Source organism: Manis javanica, chromosome 6, assembly GCF_040802235.1.
Source record: "Manis javanica isolate MJ-LG chromosome 6, MJ_LKY, whole genome shotgun sequence".
Taxonomy (NCBI): domain Eukaryota; kingdom Metazoa; phylum Chordata; class Mammalia; order Pholidota; family Manidae; genus Manis; species Manis javanica.
In genome coordinates, this window is record NC_133161.1 from 59,217,481 (window position 1) to 59,235,920 (window position 18,440).

Here is an 18,440-nt window from a genome sequence, read left to right on the forward strand (position 1 = left end):
TTTTACAGCTCTCAGGTATAATCACCATGTTGTAATTAGATCCTCAGACCTTATTCATCTTATAACTGAAAGTTCGTGTGCTTCTATTGAAATCTCTGTATTTCCCCAACCCCCAAGCTACTGAAAACCACTTTTTCTACTTCTTCTTTCTATGAGTTCAACATTTTGTTTTTGTTTTTGTTTTAGATTCCACACATAAGTGAACCATTAAGTATTTACCTTACCTGTCTGGCTTATTTCACTTAGCATATAATGCCCTCCAAGTTCATCCATGCTGTTGAAATGACAGGACTTCCTTCTTTTTAAAAGCTGGATAGTATTCCTTTGTGTGTGTGTACACACACATACACACACACACACACACACACACACACACACACAAGGAAAATTTCCATTCCCACCAAAGATGTACAAAGATTCCCTTTTCTACATATCCTCACCATTTGTTATTTCTTGTTTTTTTTTTTTTATAATAGACATCCTATTGAGGTTGAGGTAATATCTCATTACGGTTTTGCATTCCCCTGATGATTAGTGATTTTGAATTCCCAGGTATATGTTCGCCATTTTTATGTCTTCTTTAGAAAATTCATGTTTTGCTGCCATTTTTTAATTGATTAATTGTTGTTTTTTTTGCTACTGAGTGGTATGAGTCCCTTATATGTTTGGATATTAACCCCTAATCAGATATGTTATTTGTAAATATTTTCTCCCATTCCATAGGTTGTCTTTTCATTTTGTTGGTGGTTTCTTTTTCTGTGCAGTAACTTTTTATTTTGATGTAGTTCCACTTGTTTATTTTTGCTTTTGTTGCATTTGCTTTTAGTGTTAAATCCCAAAAATCCCTTGCCAAGACCAATGTCAAGGAGATTACGCCCTGTGTTTTCTTCTAGGAATTTTACAGTTTCAGTTATTATGTTAAAGTCTTTAACCTATTTTGAGTTGGTTTTGCTGTGTGGGGTAAGATAGAGATCCAGTTTCATTCTTTTGCATGTGACTATCTAGTTTTCCCAGCACCATTTGTTGAAGAGACCATTCTTTCCCCATTGTATTTTCTTGGCTTCTTTGTTGTAAATTAATTGACTTTATATGTATGGAATTATTTTTGGTTTCATTTCTGTTTTTATGCCAACACCATACTGTTTTGCCTAATGGGGTTAGTAACAAGTTTGAAATCGGGAAGTGTGATGCCTCCAGCTTTATTCTTTTTTTTCAAGATAACTTTGGCTGTACAGGGTCCTGAGTAAATATTTTTATTCTGATTTTTGAAGGCAATACATTTTTATCTGTATATTTAAAACATACTCCCCTTAACCTTTTTCTTTCTATCTAATGTAAATGCTACACAGACTACTAAAAGTGAAGAATAAAACTTCCAAAATACTAAAACAAGTTTGTAAAACACACACACATCAATGTAGTATTGATGTAATATATTTCCATTCATTATATAATCTTAGACAATATATGGAAGTTTTGTGGCTTTTAAAAAATGCATAAATAATGCCATACTGTTATAGTATCACTCATTTTGTTTGTTTGTTTTTGAGATGTATCCACTTTGGAATATAAAACTTTAATTCATTTTTATATAATTTATAGTATCTAGTTGGTTGAATATATCAACATGTATAATATTTCCTTTTTTTCTTATGGAGACAGTTAAGTATATTAAATTCTTTCTACAAATTTAGATGCATCCCATAATTTCTATGTGCAGTATTTTCATTGTCATTTACTTATATCTAAAAATCCCCCTTATAAATTATGTTGACCAATAGGCCATTTATCAATGTGTTATTTAGATTCCAATATTTGATTTTTCATATTTTTATTCCTTTATTTTGTTACTCCTTTTGATCAGAAACAGTGGTCTGAATATCTTTTTCTTTTTATTTGGTATATGTAAAGGTTGTTTTTCATGCATAAATTTTATATCTTCTAACTAAAATTTTACTGTGTAATCTATACATTTCTGAGAGAGATGTATTAAACTCTCCAGCTATATTGATGGACTTATCAATTTATGTTTGTATTTCTATCATTTGTGTGTGTGTGTGTGTGTGTGTGTGTTTTGAGATTATATTGTCTGGTGCATCCACATTGGGATTGATATATTTTTATGATAAATTATTCATTTTTTGTATCAAGTAATACAAAGACATAATTCTCTATCTTTAAAGCTTTTGCCTTAAAGTCTACTTTGTTATTCTTTTACTTAATTAACTTGATACATAGCATGCTATTTTTAAAAAATTTTCTGTGCCATTATGAGTGTTTATGTGTGTCCATCAAATGATTGTATTAAAATTTTTAATCCAGACTGACAATCTCTTTTATTGGCAAGTAAAATTCAGTTTACATGTATTGTGATTTCTGACTTTTTAACAATTTATTTTGTCAATTTCAATGTATCATGTGTTTGCTATGCTTCTTTTATCCCCCTTTTTTGCCCGATAGTATGTATTATCTTGACATTGGTGTGCATGTGTGTCTATTTTACAAATATTTTTTCTTCTATCTTGAAAGTCATGTTCCAGTTCTTTTCATAGTTATCCTTGCATGTTAGTGTTTTTTGATTTAATAGTGCTTTAAATCCAACTCTCTCTTCAATGTTATTATTGTATAACTATGTTTTAACCTATTTATTATTACTGATTAATACTACTCAATTTCTTATAAATAAGTCAATGTTCAATTGTTTTCCAATGTCAACTCCCACCTAACCATTGTTTTTTTATCCTTTTTTAAAATTGCCTCCCATATTTCCTTTTATTTTTTCTGAAGTATAAAGTATAAAGTTTTCTGTAACTTTCTAACAGTGGTTTGTAATTAGTAAACTGATTTTTCTTTATCTGAAAATGATTTTCCTTTACCTTCAATCTTAAATGACATGTTAGCTGGTATAGTGCTATAGGTTGACACTTGATATTTAGAGATTTGCTGAGATTAATATATTTCATTACTGTATGACCAAAAGTCTGATACAATATATTTGTACTTTTCCTTTTAATCTAATATGTCTTGTACTGCTGGTTTCCAATAAGATTTATCTCCTTGTCCTTAGTCTTTTTTCAGTTTAACTAAAATACATTTTGTTTGCTTGTTTCCCTTTGATATTCTTGGGCTTCAATTTGGTTCTTCAGTTGAGGGACATTTGTCTTCTTTATTTTTTCACTTCTGAAATATCACCAGCCTTTACTACTTCTAATGCAAACTTTCCACCATTCTTATCATTTTCTCCTTCTTAACTCTAATTAGACATGTTAGATATCTCATTCTAACTTCCATGTCGAAAACTCTTTTTCATATTTTTGTTTCTATAATTCTATCTGTGGCATTTCTATCTTCCAACTTCCTAACTTTATTTGCTTCTGTGTGTACTCATTTTTTAACCAGATCTTGAATTATTAATTACAATAACCATATTTATTTTGATATAATTTTATCTGGTTTATATTTAAATTTACTTGCTATTTTTTCTTAGTCCCTTGTGTTTCTAATTACTTTTATTACTTCTTACCTCTAAGATTTCTTTAAAGTTTGTACTTCATACTATCTTTCCAGCCCCTCCATTACTTTTTATACTTACAGGGTAAATTCTCCATTTGCTGCATTTGTTAAAATTCCCCTTAGGATATTTTTTTAATGTGCATATGTGCATGTGTGTGTGTGTGCACTTAAGGTTTTACTGTGAAATCTTCTCAGTTACGATTGTTATATCCCTGGGCTTCTTATGTGCTATGACATAGGAAAACATCTCTATGCTACTCAACATTGCTCTCTTTTGGGCCCCCAGCAACTTCATGTTATTCAGCTTTGTGCTAATTTCTCAGCTTTGGATACTGGAGCCACACCCACTTGTAGAACAAATTTGGCTTTTCAGTTTCTCACAGAACGTTGTCTTCTTTTTCCCATTGCTAGCATAGCATGAAGTGAAAGCTTCCTTGTCACTTCTCTTGGCCAGTATGATTGTTTTTCTAATACCTTTTCATGGATTGAGCATTATTTAGTAAATTATCATTTCCAGCAACCACCACTTTCATAGAGATTCAAGACCACGTTTCACGGCTCAACCAAAGCATTGTAAGTCCAGCCCTGGCTCTGTATTCTCTCCTTCTGCTCTTTTCTCCCAGCATCTAGTATTCCCTTACTTTTGAAATAAGCTACATCTTAGGTTTTTGAAGGGTGCATATGTCCAGCATCCACTCCATTTGTTGTAGAAGAGTATTCTGTATCTGTGTGTAGTCTGCCACTCTGTGGGAAGTCACAGCCATTTTAACAAAGCATATTATATTCTGTGTGTCTGTACATACAGTTATTTTATATTATTTCTTTATCACTTTGATTCTAGCACATATCTAGAAAAATAACGTGTACTGAGTGGCTATGCATTGAGCTGTTGATCCTTACACTTTCAGTTCCAGCTCTGCCAGTCAGTAAGCAACTGTTAGTTTTATGCCTTCTATTTTACATAAAAAAGAACCTAAACAATAATATGCTTGAGTTTATCTGGTATATTCTGAATCCAATAGCCAATTTGACCAAACATGACTTTTTTAATATTGTAACAGACTTTTTTTAACCATTAAAAAATGTATTATTATAATTTGAACTTCACTATTACTACTTATAAGTGATGTCTATAGAATTTCACTCAAAAGATTTGGCTTATTGTTTTACCATAAAGTAAGTTAATTGTTATGGTGTGAAAATCAAGGCTCCTGGGATTTAGTATTTCTTACAAGTATATCCGTTTGTGGCTGCAGTTCAAAGAAAAGTGGGTGGAAGAAAAGAAAGGAAAGGAGGAAAAGAAGGAAAGGGAGAAAAGGAAAGAAAAAAAGAAAGAAAAGAAAAAAGAAATCTTGTAAAATCATAACCATGGAAAAAGTGTGGTTTTCTGACTCCCATTTAAAATTTCCCCAGGAAAAGTAGGCAATCCCTTCATGGACTTGAACATAGGTGTGGTTTGATCACAAAGCCATAAATTCTCTTTCTGATTGCTGTTTGGCCTGAAGGTTTGCTGGAAGCATCACCGTCCTAGTTAGACTGTTTTCCAGCTTTTAAATGTACGAAAGTATGATTGTATTATGTGTTGACCCTGATTTATGTTGAAAACCCAGAAACATTTTTTCCAGAAGTGCTTTGTGTATGTGTGAGTCTTTGAGGCCTGGCCCCATCTGAGAATTGACTGGCTCACCTCAGTATACTATTCATTTATTCAGATGGCTGGACTCTAAAGGAGGAATCTTTAAATATCCAGTGGTATTTAAGTGAAATAAATATTATGAAGCAGATATGGGTTGTTTAAAATGTATCACTATGATGTAATATGTCAATTATACATTTGCATGCACCTTAAAAAATTCTGTCTCTAGAGAACAACTGATTGTCATAATACTGCATTTCAATTAAACCCACATCCTAGGCATTCTGAGTTCCACATTCCTGAAACCCTCAAGTTAATGTGTTCCATGTTGTGGGGTTAATTTACATAAGGTTCTGGAGCTCCTGCTGCACTGTTTCAAATTTTGGTAGCTTTGATATTCTCCATAGTGCTATACATAAATACTATAAACTAGTTTTCACAGAGACAAGTTATGATTATCAGCAGGAATTAGTTTCATACAATGATCTCTAACCATATTGTACCAGAACATTACCCAGACCCCATTATTTCTGAACTTCACTTTTCAGTCCCCATAAAACACATCTGTCCCACTGTGTGTGTTTTGAAAAGTAAATGTACTAATACCATTCTGACTGACCCATCCACCAAACCAATGTGAGAGAAGTCCAGTCCACAGCCTAAGCTGTGTTGAGTCCTCAGGTCTTGTAGGAACTTGTAATTCACTTGACCACAGCAAAGGGGGGTAAAAAGAAGAGTAAAAGAAAAAGAAAGATAATGTTTCTAAGTATGTGTACTTTCTTCTAATAGCATAGAAAAATTCAATCAATTGTAGTGCAATGTAGTCAGTATTCATCCTGTGAAATTTTCAAGCATCATGACAGTTACCTTATTCCAGGATTCTGTACAGTTTCTCTGTATAGCTTCTGCTTCATAAGCAGGGGAATCTCTGACCTATAAATACTCTGTGATGGACTGGTTTATTGCAGAAGGACATAATTAGCTGAAGAAAAGGGATAGTATTCAAATCTAAAATCAGTTTACTTCTAACAGAAAGTCTTAATATATCACATTTGTTGTGATGGAATTTATATGGAATTTATTAATTTGAATGTTTGAATAAAACTGCTGCCTGCCTATGTCTTATGGATGTAGTTAGAAATAGTAACAGACACAAAAAGCTGAGGAAAGTTAAAACATGATTTTTAAACAAAATTTTTATGTCTGAGAAGTCAAACTAAGTATTCTCCTGTATATTAAGGTATAGTGACATCTCATGTGCTTTTAGGCTACTCTCATAATTTGGGATTTATTGCTGATTCCAAGATGTACTCCACCATTGTGGTTGGTGCTCACATAAGCAAACACACCCATTTAACATGTACTAGCATAATAGAGGCTCAATAATGAAAAGTAGTAAACCTAACAGATAACCAGAAATAATTTAGAGCTCATTCCTCTCATCTCCCTTCCTTTCTTCCTTTCTTTTTTCTGCTAAGTTTTACCTTTTAACCAAAAGGCAAAGTCTTTGTTTAAATTCTCAGACATCTACACAGACTTTCCTTTGGTTACTTTCTTCAGTCTTGCACAATAGTTCTCAGACTTGAGTGTGTGAATTCCCATAAAGAGTTTGTTTAAACAAACCCATGTGTATTATACTATAGAGGTTATTTAAGGGATTTTCTAGGGTAATTTTAACTCTGGATACCTTTTGTCACTTGTGCTAACTTCAGAAGCTAACAAAGGAGGTTCCATTTGCCTGTACTTATTTATGAGAATTATTAACACATTTCCCCACAATCAATGAAATAATTATAAGCACATTTGCAGCTACAAAGATACTTTCTGAAAACTCATACTATACTCAAGTATAATGTTTCCTTATTCAATATTTGATATTGGATACAAGTTTCCCCCAGAATTTTTATAGTATAATAAATGGTTTTAAGGATCCTAGCAATAATCTCCTTTTTCTTCTTTCTCAGTGGTGGGAGAAATAATCGACAATTAATATGGACTAGATAAAAACTAAGAGTTTTGAAGGTTTTGTTTCACAGCTCAACCTAGGCAATATACTAGTGGCCAAACTCTATTTCTCCTTCTACCCAGCTTTATTGAGGTGTAATTGTATTTCTTGAACTATAAATACAAACGGAAATATTTTACTTCTGCAATTTCTATTGTCTTAAAACTCATCATCATTTAAAAACATGTCCATAACCATTGTTTTTATTTCAGTTTATGCCTCTGCAAATGCTTATAAGAATCACTGCTGCTGCTATTTCTCTGTACCTTTTTGTTGATGGCCTATGAATCATTTTTTCACAGATGAAGCAAGTGAGTCTTAACTCTTTAAATTTCATGCAGCAGAGTGCCAAGAGGCTGGCTTATGTCCAAGGAGAATATTAGGGATCTTGATATTGGAAATGGGCAATTTGTGAATCCATCTCTCCATCCTTTGCCAGTCTCCATGTGTGCAGAGAATGATTTTTAAAATCCCTTTTCCCTATCTTCCTGTATTCTTTCCATTAACCTTATTGTAATCAGGGTAAGATGAAGAAGTAATCAGGGTAAGTATGAAGAATAAAAATAATGGTATATTGTTTTTATTACAAATTCCATTATTTCTGGAAGCTATCCTGGGAACTTTCTACCATTAGAACATTTTGTTGGTCAATTCTATTATTTTTCAGATAATAAAACAGATTAGACCTTATAAATTTTCTGTTCCTATGCTCTCATTGGACAGAACAAGAAGCTGACGTCCTGAGAAAACTAAATGATTCAACAATTTTATAACAAAAAGGATGAGAACCTAGATTTTAAGGCTGTCAGCCAGTGTTTTCACAGGGCACCAAACGTTGGCATTCTGAAGACTTCTTTATCCTTATGATAGTGGTTTTCAAAAGTGATGGATGGGAGGATCCACTGGGATAAAGGAAGTAAATAATAGAATTCTATTTATAGTTGTTTTATCCCATCCTTCCTTTAAAATATATCTGTGTTTATCTATGTCTCATGCAAGTAAAAATTTAAAATTTTGAAAGTTAAATATAATGGAGGGAAGAACTAGCAATAATAATCCAATAGGATCAACTGAAATTATTCACATTTGTTGAACACTTGCAAATATGAAACCCAGCAACCTTGTAAGATTACCCATGTTTTTCAGATGAAGGATTGAGTCATAGGAGCATTAAATAACTTACTCTAGATGGAACTATGACTCAAACCCACTTCTTCTGTATTCAAAAATACAACTCAAAATACTGAATTATGGCTACTTTGCAGAACACTCTACCTGCTGAATGAAGGTGATTCCTCACTTATTCATAGAAGAACCCTATAAGGTGGTTGTGGCAGGGATGGTTCATTTTACAAGTAAGCCAATTTAGTGGAAAATTTAACATAACTCTGTGATTGACCTAATTTTATCAAGACATTTTTCTTTTACACTTAACCACGACATTGTGAAGATAATTATATCTTAAGATTTATAAATAAGATATATACAAAAATACCAGCCTTTAATAGATACATTCATGAAAAACTATACATCAAAGTTTTATGACTTTAGGGACTATATTACTCACTAGTGAGTTCTGTCAGCCATAAAATGCCTGACATAAAACAAAAGGGTGATAAATATTGTGTGATGAATATAGCCTAATGGAGACTGATTCATTGTAATCTTTTGTGCATACATCACCACTGAAGTAGATGCCTTGATTTTTTTATCAGTGCCACACTTAAAACTAAATAAGTAGTGAATAATTAAAATAATATGGGTATTTATTTTTAAGGTTTATAATTTTGTCACTTGTGACTTTATTAGATTTTTCTACATTGAATCTATATTGAACATTTTAATAGTTTTCAAGAGTTTTGATTGTCTAGCAGGGTATTGTTTACAACAAAGCGAAGGTATGGAAACATAATTCTTTGTTGGCAGTTTTCTTACTATTCCTTCTCTGTTAACTCCCTTGAGTATGGCCACTTCCTTTACCATTACATTGTTAATCCTCTAATGAGAAACTTTATCATGCCATTATCTCAGTTCCACTCAGAATTGTCTTTACTACACTCTGCTTAATGTATTTCTTTTCACATTTGTCAAAGAATATCTCAAATAATAGTAACACTAAATAATGATCTCTATTTATTATAGAATTTTTAAGGATGATATATTCCATTATATGGCTCAGGATTCCCCTGGAATAACATCTGTGTAAAAACAATTATTTTTATCATAGGTTTAGATATGAACAGGGAGTTTAATGTAACATGAGAGATCAAAACAGTTTGATAATAGAGGTGGGATGGAGGATCATTAGAAATTACTATTTATTCCATGTATTTGAGTCACAAATGAGGAATTAAAATTTAAAAGATTTTAGGACACTAAAAGTTGTATTTCAAAAGGCTGCCATTCTAAAAACTCATCAACTACATCAGGTTCCATGTTCTAACAGGATGAGGTACATAATGAAAATACTCCAAACAATGATCAATATCTAATTGTACTTACCCACTAAAATCCTACCCTACTTTGTAGAATTGTATTTTCCCAGCAATAACTACATATCCAATTTTAAAAGTATCATTTCAATTTACAATCATCAAGGATGAAAATCTGACATTGCTATAAACTCTCATTACAAATTTTACTTATATTTGATGTCTCCTTATCTACCACTATTTTCACTTTCAGTTTATCAAATATTTTTAGCCAGAAAAATAGTACATTTTGTCTATCTTCTATCTTTATATAACTTTACAACTTAAAATTCTCAAGTCAAAAGTCTCCATAATCTTGTGGATGTTAAGGAAGCTATTTTCCTCACTGTGTAAAGGGAGAAATGGAAATTCTAAGTAACCTCTACTCCTTTCCCAGAGTTCTTCTGGTTTGTTTGGCACACTCTGTGTCCTGAGTTAATTGCAATGTATATGAGGTTTATCATTCATAGTGTTCACGGCTTTACCAATGGTATTCAGCTTTCCTATCAATGAATTTGTTTTTGAATTAGCAGTTAATTGCTTCGTCCAAAACTGTTTTCCTGAAACAACTTGAAATATATTCCTTCTCCTACTTTTATTCAGTAGCAGTTGTTATCTGAAAGGGCCCAACTTAGAACCTGGGTCAGAGAATATATACCACCATTTTGGAGGAAAAAAAATTATTGCAAGAACAAAAGATAATACAGATATACTCTTGAAGACAATTGGCATAGTCAAAGATCATTTTGGGGAATCATTGAGGTATAAAATGAGAATCTTAAGGTAAAAAATCAAATGCAATTCTGTTCTTTATGACAGGAACACCACTTTATTGTATAGGAAATTAAACAATGGCCTGGAAATATAGGTTACTGAAGCTCCAGCTGAGTTCTTACAATGTTTATATAGATTCTTGAGCTAATATATCAAATATGGAAAACATAAAAAAACTATAAAGCTGACTTTATAGCCTGTAAGCATGACTGAGTTATTTCAATGTTCCAGTTTTCAAATATCAGGTCCAAAGAAGTGGAGATTATTTATGTATATGTATATATGTGTACATATATATGCATTTTTTTAAGCCAGGAAAAGTCATCTTCATTAGAATGTAAATCAGCATTTTCTCTAGGTTTCTTGACCTGATCTTAATATAAACAGAAGCTCTTATGTCATATTTCATAAATGTAATTCTTGAATATTTTACATATATTAAGACTCTAAAACAGTATTTTGAATATATATGAATGAAAAGGAAAATGTACTACAATGCAAATGCATAATACAACATCTGATTGTTTTTTGCTTGGGATGTGGGAAAAATAAGACATCAAATGAATTAAGGGCACATTTTGACCTTGTTTCATAAAGGAAAAAAAAAATCTACCCTTGCTCCTGAAATGTGGCAATTTCACATCTTTTCAATTCTCTCTGTATAATTTGAGTTCTTTCCCAGCAGTTTATATCATGTTTCTTTAATAATCTTTGCTTTCAGAACCAAAGCCATTATCATCATCATCATTATCATTATTTGGAGCCCAGGAGATATAGGGTGTTGGTACAGGATCACACCTTTTTTTATAGCTTAAAAGCTAAAAAATACGCTCTTTGAATGTTTGTACTGTTTATGTAATCAGTACCTACATTGCCAAGGTTTATTGAAAACAGCTGGGTGCCTGCTGTGTGCGTCTCCCTTTGTTGAAACTGTTGCCAGAACAGGTAGTCAAAAGTGGAAAGTAAGGGAAAATTCAGACATCTGGAGTGTCTCTCTCAAGAAGGCAGCTGTGGCTTCCTTAGGAAGCAGTCATTGTTTCCCATCAGCCAAGACTGTCTATACCCTTCGGTCCAGGTCTGGCCTGCCTGGCCTAATAGGATGCAGTTTATGACTTAGGACTTACGTGAGAAACCATTTGGGCAGTCCCATCTCTGGCAGAACACTGATCCCCCAAGCTGTAGGCCATATGGAGGCTGTTGGCCTTCTATTTAGCCTGCCCTGGGAGGTTCCCGTTTACTGTGGCTCTAATCATCCCTTTGACACAAGCAAAAACAATACAAAGAGATCTTTTCAAAGCATACCTTTCCAAGATATACTGTCCTGTTTTTAAAACTAGACATCACTGTTATTTCTGTAAACATAGCATTTGGTTCCTAAAAATGAACTTCTTTTAAGAGAGTGTGTTGTTTCCAAGATAGTAGGCAAGTGCAGAAAAATTTTTTAACGCATACTATAAGTTCTGGATTGCAGTGTTGAATGGCATTTTGCATTCGTAAACATATGCTCTTCTAGATATAAATTTTTGTACATTAAGTTTTAAAATTTTTTATCCATGTGAGATAACCTAGGCTCTTGATTTATGTCAGAGAGAGGCCAAAAGTTGGCTTTTGCTATGTATGATACACTGAAAAACAATATGCTGTTTTAGTAGGATTATCTGGCTAAGACCACCACTCATTTACCATGAAATGGCATTGCGGTAAACTAGGACAGTGATTTGCTTGATAATTTTTGTTAAAGCAAAGCTCTTATTTTAGAATGTTAAGTGCTTTAAATTTCAGTAATCAGAAATAAAAGGGTATTAGAAAGGTGTAATACTTTCAATTTAGATTATCATGTTTCTCATCATTAACAGAGAATTCTGTTAGGACATTTAAGGACCCAGATTAATCCAGCAACATTTTATTACAAAATCTTCAGTTCCAAAACATACTATTGGATATGAAGTGAACAATTTTGTGCCAGTATTGGGCATACTCAGGAAAATTAAATGAAATTTTATTTCTTGTTTTAGCCAGAACTTATTTGCAGAAATATGAAAGTAAAAAAAGAAATTTAATTAATGTGTATTTAAATTCACAGAACTATCTTAAACTTAAAAGAAAAGTACACTCATAGTTTTTAGGACGAAGGATCAGATTATGTTCAATAGTTTGCCCATAGTTCATTTAAATACATTTAAAAAGTCACATAAAAAAAGTCACAGCACAGAGTCAATCAAGGTAATGTTCTTTAAAGCCTCATTTTTTTCTATTCTTATTCTCAACTTTATAAAAACTAAAACAGACTATCCTTAAATATTTTCATTGCCCTGATTTCTTTTTTCTTTCTCATACATCTGTAAAAAACAAAGAATGTGAGGCTCCAAGGTAAATAAAAGAGGAAGATTATAATTGTAAAAAGATTCTTTCCATGAAATTCAACTTTCCTAAGATATTTTTCCCAACAGAGTGGTCAACATTCTACCCTAGCATTCATTCTCATAAGCAATATATTTGGTCCTTTATTAACATGACTTTTTTGCAACTCTCTCATCATACCTCTATGTTGTCTTTTCTCCTGTATTTCAAGAAAAAGTTCTAAAAAATCATACTCTTCTATCGCATTAAGAACTTGGATGATTAGAAAAGTAAAAGTCAAGCTTCAGTTTTGACAAGGCACATATTCTGGCTATCCTGTGAATGTAAATCATGTCTAAACAGCCTTGGTTATCCCTTTAATTTTTCTGTATGTATTAGTTGTGCTAAGTTGGGCATTTCTCTGTACCATTTTTGACAAATTTCAAACTAAAAAAAAGAAAGAAATGAAGAGGAAAAGAAGAAAGAAAAGAAAAACTAACCTGAAAAAAACTGAAAAGAAGTAAACCTGGATATTAATAATACATATATTTAAGTACATAGAGATTTTCTAGGAAATTGCTATAAATCAAAGATGTATCACTGTATATAAGGTAAAGCAAAAATGTATTAAGTAATCAAAGGCAGTTTTAAAATCCATATTATTGGATGGCATACCTTAGAACAAGTATTGGTAATACTGAAAATTTTTAGTCATATACCTGTAAAGACACTTGATTCATAACTGAATTCAAAGATGAAAAAATCCACAGATGTTTTTGAGAAATGTAGCATCTATTTCACTGTATCCAAATTATGGTTTATAGAATTTTGACCGGATGAGATTGTATGCACAGTAGCTAATTCATGCCAACTGTGTTCGAGTGTATTCTCTGAATTGTAGGTAGGTTTTGGAAACCTGTAAGTGAACTCTAATCTTACTAATATTGGTGGTTTCCAAGTGTTACCTGTGATAGCTCAAATGCAGTATGGATGAACAATAGGATATTCTGTAAGACTATTGTTGAAAAAAATACTTTCTCCAATAGTTCTGACTTTAAGAAGTGAAAAAATTATTGTACTTAGCAAGAGGTAATCAACTTTAAGGAACTGAAGAAATACATGGTTGTAATGAAGATTATGCATTTGTTGTCTAAATTAACTTAGTACTTTGTGTCAGTAAAATAATAAGATCTCTTTATCCCCATCCCAAGTAAAATAGTGAAATATCTAATTTTTCTGGCTTCAGGGTTCAGCTGAATTATTTACAAATTTTGTTCTAATATTTATTTTGTGTTTGTTTTCTTTCAAAAAGAACATGATCATGGATGTTTGGTATATTCTCTTGTTTAAAAATTAATATTAAATGATATTTAATGATTAAGGAAAATACACATTCTCTTCAAATAGGCATTGTTACATGGGCATTCATGTAAAGTTTCTTTGTATATTGTTTTCTCTCAGTTAAAAACTTTAATATATACTTAAAAGCTAATGTAAAATAATAACATTTGATTTAAAATCTAAATAGTAGTAAATCTTTTTAAAACCACATATTAAAAATAGCTATGATTGAATATGGTATACCTGCTCTCGAATAGGGTATAGAAGTAAACACAGAGAGGGAATACAGGACTTCAAGTAATAGGTGCCACATCTGGAACTCATTTCTCTCAACCCGTTTGTCTGCATATGACTCTTAGTATTTTGGTCGTATATGGAATACACTGGAAGTAAAAATCAATAATTCTCTATTTCTTTTAGTTGGCATTTGTCAAACTGTTACTGTAAAATTCTAGGGGAAAAAAGTCTGTCATTCCCTAATACCTCTCTGATGTTTTCACTTCAGAAAGACCTTCAGTACATTTGGCTCTAATTTCTACTGTAGTTCTGTTTATGTTTATTTGTTCTCTTGCACTAATAGAAATAGAGATATTTTATAGTAATTTAGGTTTTATCTCTGTTTAAGTTCCTATCTATACAGCAGAAAATGGTCATCTCTAAAAACCAGAATATCATGTTTAAAAGTATATTTAACAATGTTTAAAGTGTTTCATACATTTGCTGTTATGGTTGTTCTAATTGTGTTAAATAGTTAACTGGTATTTTATGAACCTCACCAGAGAAATAATTTTTAAGTAAAAATATATTCTTCCATTTATGGGCAGGGTATGATTTGTTAGGATGCAAAATTGGTTCATCCATTTCCAGGGAATTTTAGGAAATCAACATAGAAATCTAAATTTGTCTGAAAATGTGTACAATTGAGTAAATGGCAATATTCTTTTAAAAATATTTGAAAGAGATTAGCTCTCAAATCTTCACAAAAATGCCATTTCATATTTAAAATATATCAGATTTCTTCATTGGCAAGGTAGAGTTTAGCAAGCAACTTTGCCCATCATTTACAAAATTGCACTTGTTTGTTCAACATGGTAGTGATTTAGTATATATAATTATATTGCCACTGAAAATAGGCATAAAATTAAATGAGTTATTATATCTCACTGAGTGTTTTCTATTTCAATAGTTGTAGCAAGAAATACATGTTTGGAAATCAAAATAGGTTTGTGCCATTTCACAGATTTTTCTTATGGTTGATTTTTCAAGTACTTTAGAACTTTCGTTGTATTTGCAGTTCATCTAACGGTTAAATAATTTGAGAAGTGTGGGGATACTGTTGGGTAGTTCAAATGGAAATTGTGTACTGTTCAAGGTGATACTCTATTTTCTTTGCTTATCAGGTCATTAATAAATACAGTAGGTGGATTCAAACCAATAGAGACAGATATGGACACAGCATAAAAACAATCCACTGGATTTGTAATTTGAGGGGTAGAGCACTTTGAGGAGATGCCAATGCACACGAATGCCTATACTATTCTCTCTCCTTAAAGATCAAATGACTGGTTTGCTCCAAGGACAGCCATTTTCATGAAGGCCTCTTAAAGCACAAATATAACAGGGAGGAGCACCAGAATACCACATCAGCTCCCACTGGCATTTGAGTATGGATTAGCAGCTCAGATTAGCCACCTGCCAATAGATGAACTTTTTGGAAAGGGATGGAAAAAATGTGGAGAGCATCTGTATAGGCTAAAGTTCAGGCATCAGAGTTGAGGGCCCTGGGAAGCCAAGGAAATAGCCTGAAGACAAGGGCTGCTAATGATGTGTTAGCACAAGGAGGGTTTGACACCAACAGCAAACTTCCTCTGTTTCCTATTTTGATTCCAGCTGTTAAAATCATGGGACTGCCCAGACCTGGGAAATAATAAGTACCTGTTGAGTTGGTACATATCCAGAAAAATCATCTATAGATAGAATATTATAAAAAAAAAACCTGCCATGGCTACCATTTATTCTTACACTAGTCTATGTAGTAATTCTCCTGTCTTCATAGAACAAATAGTTGATTAAGAGGTATGTTAATGAACAGTGATCTCAAATGAAACATTTAATCTGATCAACTTTGGAAAACTAAAATGAACAGCTTAATACAAATATCAAGAGAAAGGTTGGACAAGGGAAGATTTAAAATGTAATGTCTACAATAATCAAGTCCATGTTAAATAGTTTTCTAGCTTAAATTACATATGAAATATATGTATTTAGACCTATACACATACATTCAAAAATACAAAAGCGAATTTGTTATGTTCTATTAAACTATTTTCTAATGGAACTGAATTAGTATTTCAGGGTCATACATATTTATAGGATATATTCGTCATATTTGATTTCTATGATCTTGTGCTAACCTGGATTTCATTATGTATTAAAAAGTTCCATTTATGTTTAAAGTACTGATTATGAAAAGGTCTCAGAAACCTAGCAGTTACTCACTTAAAAATCACCAGGCAAGTTCAGGTGATTACAAAAAAAAGAAGAAATGAATTCACTGTTGAAGTTCATATTCACTAAGCCTGCCAACAGGGTGTGCACTTAGATTTTCTGGGGGACACTGAATAAATGGAAAATAAAATTCCAGCTCTGATATTTAGTTTCATGATTACTTGGTGAATCACATAAATTCTAAGTTCCCACTGCCTCATAAGCAAACTGGATATGAATCCTCCAAGGTTCGTTACGAGAATTAAACATCATGATCTAGGAAAGGCACCTAGAACAAGCTTACCTGATGTCTCCTGCATATTAATAGAGTCTGAACCTGACCCCTTTGCTTCATTAGTGTTTCTCCCCCATCTGTTTGGAGGGATAATAGGTAGGGGTCTGGAAAAAAAAACACAGAGAAACGAAAATTGTACACTACTGCATATTTTGGTTAAGAAGCCAAGAGCATTTTAGATAATTGGAAAAACAAGGTCCTTGGGTTTTAGTTTGAGGCAAGTCCTTAAGGAAATAGGACTTGAATTATCATTTCAAAAGAGGAAAGATTTATTTGTGAAGTGGTGGATTAACAACAAAGGCATGATAAACTGAATTATAATTTGTTTCACTCTCTTATTAGATCAGAAGTCCTTAATGTTTCTGGGATCCCAGAAGAAAGTATGGAGAGTCTAGTAGGTGGGGAGTGAGGAAGAGAATTATACTCACAAAAGATTACATGCAGTTTCAGAGATTTCCCTGAAGTCATTCTCCCTAGTCTTCACCCATGGAAATCATCATTGTGGATCTAGATATTAGATTCAGAACCAATAAAAACTTCTTTTGCCAAATACATTTCAGATTCCAGTACCTTGCACAACACAAGGTATCTATTAATTAGTTACTTAATGAATATTATTGATCCAAATTGAACTATTTATCCTGATAAAATAGATTTGTCATCTGTGTCCCACTTAAAGGCTGTCTTCTCAGCTGTCCCTCTGCCAACATTAACCCATCCTTACAGACAAATGTAATTCATTGCGTAGTCTGAGGACTTCCACGATACTCCCTCATCTTGGTACTGGAGCTATCGTGAGAAATCCCATGAGGTCATCTTTCTTGAATTTCATTCAAAAGAAAAATAATCAAAACCAGTCTTTAAATATATTGTGTTTGCTTTCTGGGCAACTCCAAAATTTAGTATTGTTTTGACTTCCGTGTCAGTGTAACCATTGATTTCATTTTTTGGTGTTTTTTTTTCATATTGTGGATGTTATAGGCTGAAAAGAATGCATGGATTTGAGGAAAACTCAGATTACCTAATCTGAAGGATAATGGTGCTGTAGAAAGAACCAAAAGTTTCCTGTAGAACTGAACAACCTACCCATAAAGTCTATATATCAAATTTAGGAGGCATGTGTTTTTGTTTCATATTCAGGCTTTAGAAAATGAAATCACCACAGTTCAGTGTGTTTCCTGTGAGTGACTCGCTGGCCTCAGCTGATGGCCTCGGCTTCACCTCAGTCTGTCACCCCAGGATGCTCCCTTGCCTCAGTCTTACTACTTAAATGCGCTCCTTCATGTAGTTTTTATGGCTCTTTTGGGAGTAGTGATCTTCTTCCTGGGGAGAAGCAACTGGTCGCATTTTCATAGTTTAGAGAGGAAGTGTGCACAATAAATAGAAATATGGGGAAACTCTTGCACAGCTATCCCAGGAACCACAACTGCTGGGGCATTGTTCTTTTTCATCATCATACTAATAACACCTAAAGTCAAGATAATAAAATAAATCATATAGCTTAATTTTTGTGCATAGGTAAGAGGAAGCAGAAGGGTTGGCTTATGAAAGATTTGATGCTATAAAGACTATAACTAG

At 32.6% G+C, this 18,440-nt stretch overlaps 1 protein-coding gene across 2 annotated transcripts in view; it reads left to right on the forward strand.

Annotated features, from left to right (window-relative positions):
* The window catches only part of AGMO (alkylglycerol monooxygenase), a 390,540-nt gene that overhangs the window by 365,158 nt on the left and 6,942 nt on the right, over window positions 1-18,440 (forward strand). The gene's annotated exons all lie outside the window — the stretch shown is intronic.